The sequence below is a fragment of the Corvus brachyrhynchos genome, unplaced genomic scaffold, assembly GCF_000691975.1.
Source record: "Corvus brachyrhynchos isolate BGI_N302 unplaced genomic scaffold, ASM69197v1 scaffold167, whole genome shotgun sequence".
Classification (NCBI taxonomy): Eukaryota; Metazoa; Chordata; class Aves; order Passeriformes; family Corvidae; genus Corvus; species Corvus brachyrhynchos.
Window position 1 is genome coordinate 4,308,036 of NW_008239547.1, and position 6,472 is coordinate 4,314,507.

Consider the following 6,472-nt stretch of genomic DNA (forward strand, 5'->3'; position numbering starts at 1 on the left):
CCCCGTGTGCCCCCAAATTAAAATTTTTGTTTTGTAAAAAAAAAAAAAAAAAGCCTAATCCCAGTTCAGGAAACAGAGACAGGCACTGTTGGCAAAGGCTGCCAAAAATAGAGAGGAGTCCACTGATGCCATGTGATGACAGATGTCTGCAAACTCACCATATACCATTGTGGATCTGTGCCCAGTAGAGGCAAAGGCAAGATCCTGAACAATAATTCCCAGCCTATAGGAAAAACTTGGTGCCTTTTCAAATTAATAAAAAAAATCACTAGGAAGCTTGATAAATCACAAAAATGCTGAACAAATGGATACAATAAATTCTGCATTTCTCTGTAGGAACTGAGTGCTTATCTCAGGGCTGCATTGGAAGAGCCACTATCCACTACAGTTGGTGTAGTAAGGTCCCTCACAAGCTGTAGTGGAAGGAATTCTCATCTCTCCCAAGAAAATCCTAATAATCATGCTCCAGAGCAACTTGTTGTAGGGTTCTTCCATTCTCCTCCTGAAGGTGGGCACAACACAGCCAAGGACCCAGGAGTCAGTGGACAAAATACGACAAGCAAGAGGCCTGGCTCTGTCAGAGCATTGAGATACCTGGGCTCTTGCTTCCCTGTTCCTGATGCTGTTTGTGTGATGAGATGAAAAGCCAAGAGACCTGGAGATAAAGTTCAGCAGTCCAGTGAGTTCAACCACCTGATCTACTTGCTTCTTGCTTCAGGCACCTCAACACCATCACTGAGGATCTCTCATTGCATTCCTTGCTAGTTGTGGCTTCTTACTGACTTTCCATTAAATCAGCTCAGTGTGTTTTCATACACTTCTGCCCCAAGATGCCAGTGATCTTTCCCATGCATTTACTCATCTTGGGGTCTGAGAAGAAGCAGTAAAATTACTCAAGTCAATTTAGGACTGTGGGATCTTGACATCCCAAGGGGTTTTCCTGCTGCTAGCTGAGCCCCCAACTTCATTAGTAAGGTATGATGATGATTCAGGTAAACCCAAGTGTTCTGCTGACTTGTTATACCAGCTCGTGTTTCTACACTGTGCCTTTCCAAGTTGCCTGACTGGACAGGTACCAGTTCACACCAGCTTCCTTTGAAGCTTTAATTTGCAGCTTGGATGCACAACTACACCCAGGACCACAACTGGATTTACAAGGCCTGGGAAAAGACTGTAGAAATGGATGTACTTTGCTTTCCTCCCACACTACCCTGCAGAGCTCACAGCTACAGTTTAGCACTGGTGAGTGTGAATGTGGTCTGTCTGAACAGCCTGAGTGATGAAAGCTCTGGGTGGGAATCTGCATGTCCGGCTGGGTTGGAGTGTGCTAAGAACAAGAACAGGGATCTTAAATGCTGACTTTATCAAGCGGCATATACATTCAGATTTCTAATCCTTTTTTTCCAGCCTCTTCTGCCAAACATAGGAAACTTTTACCTTAGACCCCCTGGCTTGCCATGCTTCCACAGGTTGTATTCACCAATAGAAGGGAGGAAGAAACAGGAAACAAAATCTGCATATTTTTGTGGCCAGCTGCAGCCAGAACAAGATGTCTTCATTCTGACATCTCTGCTGCTCAGATGTGCTGCTGGATGTCTCTGGTACATGACTGGCAAACAGGCACTTTTCCCATGACAAGCTGTACTTTCCTGTAACATGGCCACATCTCTGCTGTACAAATCTGCTTAGGATTTTACAGATCTTTTACAGACTGATCAGTCTCACGTGACCTGAAGGTGGGCATGGGACAACCCTTTAATGTTTTTTCACTAAGTTTTTATTGAAAAAATCCATTATCATTTCAATGAATCTAATGCAACATTCAGGACATTTGGAGTCTATCTTTGACATCTTCAGCATTTTTGCTGTTAACATCTGTGGTGATGTTTTCCAATGATGCCATAATGAGGAGGCAAACTGTAACTCTTATAATCCCCACTGCTGCATCTTTCTTCTTCTCTAGTGTGGAGTAGCATTATTGAAACTCAGCTAAATGGTCACATACAGCTGATGCTCCCATAAAGAATCTTACCTAAACTAAAGTCAAGGGTATATGGAGGACAGTCTCACACTCCTAGTCAGAAGCTGATTTGGATGAAATGTTGAAAGCCAATATCTAGAAACCCCTAAAATCAATTCCAAAATCCCACTGGCTCAAATAAATGAATTTGTGATTAAAGACCTGTTTCGGTCATCTGACAGCAGCCCTTTCAGTGATTCCAGTAAGGTTTGCCTCAGACCCCTTTCTTACCTGTTTCTGTGTCTCAACATGCAACATGTGAAGGCCTTCAGAGTCTGAACATGGTCTTTTATCTGGATACAATAAAATCTGCAGTAAGAGCATTGTGGTGTCTCTTGTGTAATGCTCAGCTTTAAACAATACATTGGGGGAAGACTTTTTATCTCTATTTTGTAGGAAGCAGGGATTAAAGTGGGTTGCAAGATTTCTCTTAAACAAAGAGCTTGAGGGGGTGGGACTAATAAAGCTGAGCATGATAAGTGTGGGTCCATGACTAAAGAGAAACCTACATTTCAGGTATAGTATGCAGATAAGGCTCCTTGGCAGGGCTGCAAGATAGTGTTTTTCTTCTTCTGGAAATGAAATGTATCATTAACAACGGTTCTAAAAGAGGAGGAGGAGAAGGAGGAGAAGGTGGAGGAGGAGAGAGGAACCACCAGAGAGCAACAGCTTTTAGCCAGATGATGTATTTCCCATGTAGTACAGGAGCTGTTATATTCTGGCACCCTCTCCTAGTATTGGCCAGGAATGCTTTGGTAAAGCTGGGAAGGCAGATTTCCACATCTCATTGCAAGACACATGAAACAACCCCCCAGGCAGATTTCCACTGGCAAACAAGCAGGATGCAGCATAGAAGTAAGTAAATAAATCACTATTAAATCATGCTGGGAAGAATATCATGGCTTGGCACGCAGACATCTCTATCTGGAGGAGCCAATGCTTGTCAAGAGAAAACACAAGAAATTCCCTACTTAACCTGCTTTCAGGGGCTACTTATTGCAGTGGCAAGGTCCAACAAGGATGAAACAAACTAAGTAACATTTCTAAAAGCTTGAACAAACCATCTCACCCCATTGAAGAGCACTGCACCTGGGCCCCAGTTCCAGAAAAACTTCCAGTGTTTTGGATCTGTCAGCAGCAGACTTCAGGAGCCCAAGATCCAGGCTTGAAATCTCTTCCTCTAAGATGGGAATAGTTTGATCCATTTTCTGGGGCTGGCTGTCTTTATCTAAAACAAAGAAATATCTATTGTGTGCTGAGATGTGCACCCTGCTGTGATCTCAGCCCCATGCTGAGGCACATAATATGGAAATGCTTCTTCCAGTGGGATGATCTTTGAGTAGCACCCTGCCTACTTGTGCAGGATGATAAAGCTGGGAACACTCCATGGTGCTAATCCTGCAAAATCCTTTCTAAAAGCCAGTTTTGGTGTTCATAAACAATTTAATGAATTTGACTTTTCAGAGACATTGTGTTTCCTTAGTAGACTCCTTTCTGGACTTGTTAAATTTTGGTGCTGTGTCATAAGAAAGAAAGAAAAAATATCAACAAGGTGACAGCAAAGGCTTGGGGAGATTTTAGTCTGTGTGTAAATACTTGATTGGGTTAGTAAAGAAGTTCGAGACATCCTTTTCTCAGCAATGCCCAGTGACAAGACAAAAGGATATGGGCATAAATTAAAATACAAGTAATTCCACTTAAACATAAGAGAAAACTTATTTTGCTCTGGAAGGGGTCAAACGCTGGAGCAGGCTGTCCAGGGAAGTTGCAGGTTCTCCATCCTTGGAGACGTGCAAACCCCAACTGGACACAGCCCCAGACAACTTGCTCTAGCTGACCATGATGCCAGCAGGTGGTTGGATTGGATGATCTCCAGAGGTGCCTTCCAACCCCAGCTGTTCTGCAATTCCAGGATTTTCTGATGTGTGAGATGCTGACCTCTCCAGACCCTCTGGGATGCTGGATGTACTGTGCAGCCCAGCCAGCAGCCCACAGGTTTGCCTTCTCATGTAAAGTGTGTCTGACCCAGTGAGGCTCTTGGGAGAAACCAGGAATGGCTTCTAAGGGGACCAAGCCCTGGTTCTTTTCCTTGGCAGAGGAGCACAAGCCCCCAGAAAGCTGTCCCGCTGTGTCAGGTACTGGCAGTGATCCCGAGCCTTGCCCCCGAGGCAGTCTGAGCACTGTTTTTAAGATGAGAGGGGCAGGGCAGAGCTCACCCCGCCTGCCCAGGCACAGCCGTGCCTTGCCCGGCAGCCCTCTCCCCAGCGGGGCAGCTGGGATGGGGCAGCTGAGGCAGATGGAGGCAGATGCTGCCTGGGATCCATCCAGTAGAAACACCATCCAGGAGTGCCATCTGCTGGGTCCTGGCTATGCAGCCATGGGAGCTCCTGGAGTTGCCCTCGCACAGGTATTGGGAGGCAATGGAGGGCTTCAGCTCCCAGCAGGCTTTCTTCTCTCTTCCCGGGCTGGCTGGGCATGCCTCTGCCAAGGGCCATGAGGGAGCCTGTGCCAAAGAAGAGCTGGCTGGTTTTATACAAACTGATAGTCACTGAAATGAGAAATAACAAGAGCTAGTCCAAGGAAAGCATGCTTTTTAATTCATTATTCCATCATGCTACTCCATGGAACCAAGAAAATCACCCCAGGGGCTTTCAGCTCCTCGCAGCTCAGTGGTTAGGATGACAGAGTGGGAGCACTCTGCAGTGTTAATCCTGTGAAATCCAGTTTTTATCTTCATAAACAATTTAAATACCTGTAGCATTTTCAGAGCTATTGCATTTCTACAGCAGGATCCATACTAGGCCCAGGAACACACTAGGTCCCTTCTGATGTAACACCCTAGGGAGTATCAGATTCCCCATCTCTCCTCCTAATCACTGCCTCCCAGGCCAGGCACTGTCCGTGGTGGATCTTGGTGAGGGAAGAGTGGATCATGAGTGCCACAGCGTGGGGAAGAAATCCTGTATGGTTGCTGCCCAGAGGCATGGAAAGCTCACAAGTGAAATCTCTGGCAATTATCAGTGTTGTGCATTTTTTACCAACTTGTGCACCATCTAAACTGGTGATTCATCCCCTTCTGGTTTTAAAATCACAATATCTAAGCAGGAAGTTGGAATCCAGGGATGGTATTCAGGACAAGTCTCTGATCTGCAGTACTTGGTTTGTCAGCACTACCTTGGCCATGTGGTTTAAGAGCCAAGAGGTGTTTTACTGAGAAACATGGCCGTGTTGGTCCATTTAGTCCCAAATTCTGTGGCTCACTCCATGGACAGGCTGTGACTTTATTGCCTGCAGTTCTTTGACAGAAAGTCCAGGTCTTAGACTGCCATCTTGGAGATATTTTTGTGGGGAAAAAAAGAAGAAATGTAGAAAGCGTTTGTGCTGACAAAGAGGGAATAGTCACAGGTAGAGTTATCACAGAATCATAGAATGGTTTGTGTTAGAAGGGACCTCCAAAGATCATCTAGTCTGGCATCCAGATAAATTACTGCTGGAGACACAATGTGCATCTTCCCACTCGTGAGCCTCCAGTCAGCTGTGGGTAGCCAGATGTAGAGACCTGACCAAAGCTCTGCAGCCTGCTGCCAGCCCTTTGCCACCAGCACTGTCACATCCCCAGCAAAGGGGATGAGGACCCCCTTTTTTACCAGCTCAGCCTCATGGGGAGCCACTCTCAGCCTGTCCCAAGAGCTTGGGACAATATGAGCAGTGGAAAGGAACTGCTAAATCTTTCTGAGGGCAAGAAACAAGTTTTTTTTTGTGGTCTTTTGGAAAAGGGGTACATAAGATATGCTGTGCTGCTCTACATATAATTGCCCCCCATCCCTGAGAGAGTGGTGTTCACACAAAAAAAACCCTGAGTGTAAAGAAGAATATTTCCAAAACAATGAATAATAGACCCCCTTTGGAAATTATATTTAATTAAAATGTTTCAACAAGGTGTTAAAGCAATGTGGCTTTGGCCAGATGTGCATCAGCAGCAGATAAGAGGTATCTCGATTAATGGCAAAAGTACAGGGAATATTCTTCCATACAATACTGAAATATTTCTGTTTAGTGAATGTTTTGAGTACCAAACTACTGGGCACACTTTCTTATCACTTGTGCCACCAAGATTTTTATTCTATTGATACATGTTATTTTAAACAAAAGCAGTCCATTCTTACTCACTGCTTTTATTATTTTACAGGAATTAGAGTTGTGAAATTGCAGTTTCAGTTTTTAATGAAATTAAATATTCTATTCTCAAATGAATAGTTTGAACTGGTTTATGCTGGTGTAATCTAGACTGAATCCTGTGTTTATAGGAGCTCAGTGACATGTAGGCTTGCATCAGACATTGAAACAGGATCTTTCTCCAGTTCTTGGTTTCAGTATCCCGCCTTCAAGTCAATTAGTGGTGGGTGGGCACTGGACTGAAATACGCACCAAAAAGACCCTGATATGGCAAAG

General features: G+C 44.7%; 1 long non-coding RNA gene across 1 annotated transcript in view; it reads right to left on the reverse strand.

The window, feature by feature from the left end:
- The window catches only part of LOC108448481, a 25,348-nt gene extending 20,850 nt beyond the window's left edge, over positions 1-4,498 (reverse strand). Inside the window, exon 1 of the long non-coding RNA XR_001864376.1 lies at positions 3,090-4,498. This is a non-coding gene — a long non-coding RNA (uncharacterized LOC108448481). The remainder of the gene's footprint in view (positions 1-3,089) is intronic.
- Positions 4,499-6,472: the final 1,974 nt, after the last annotated feature.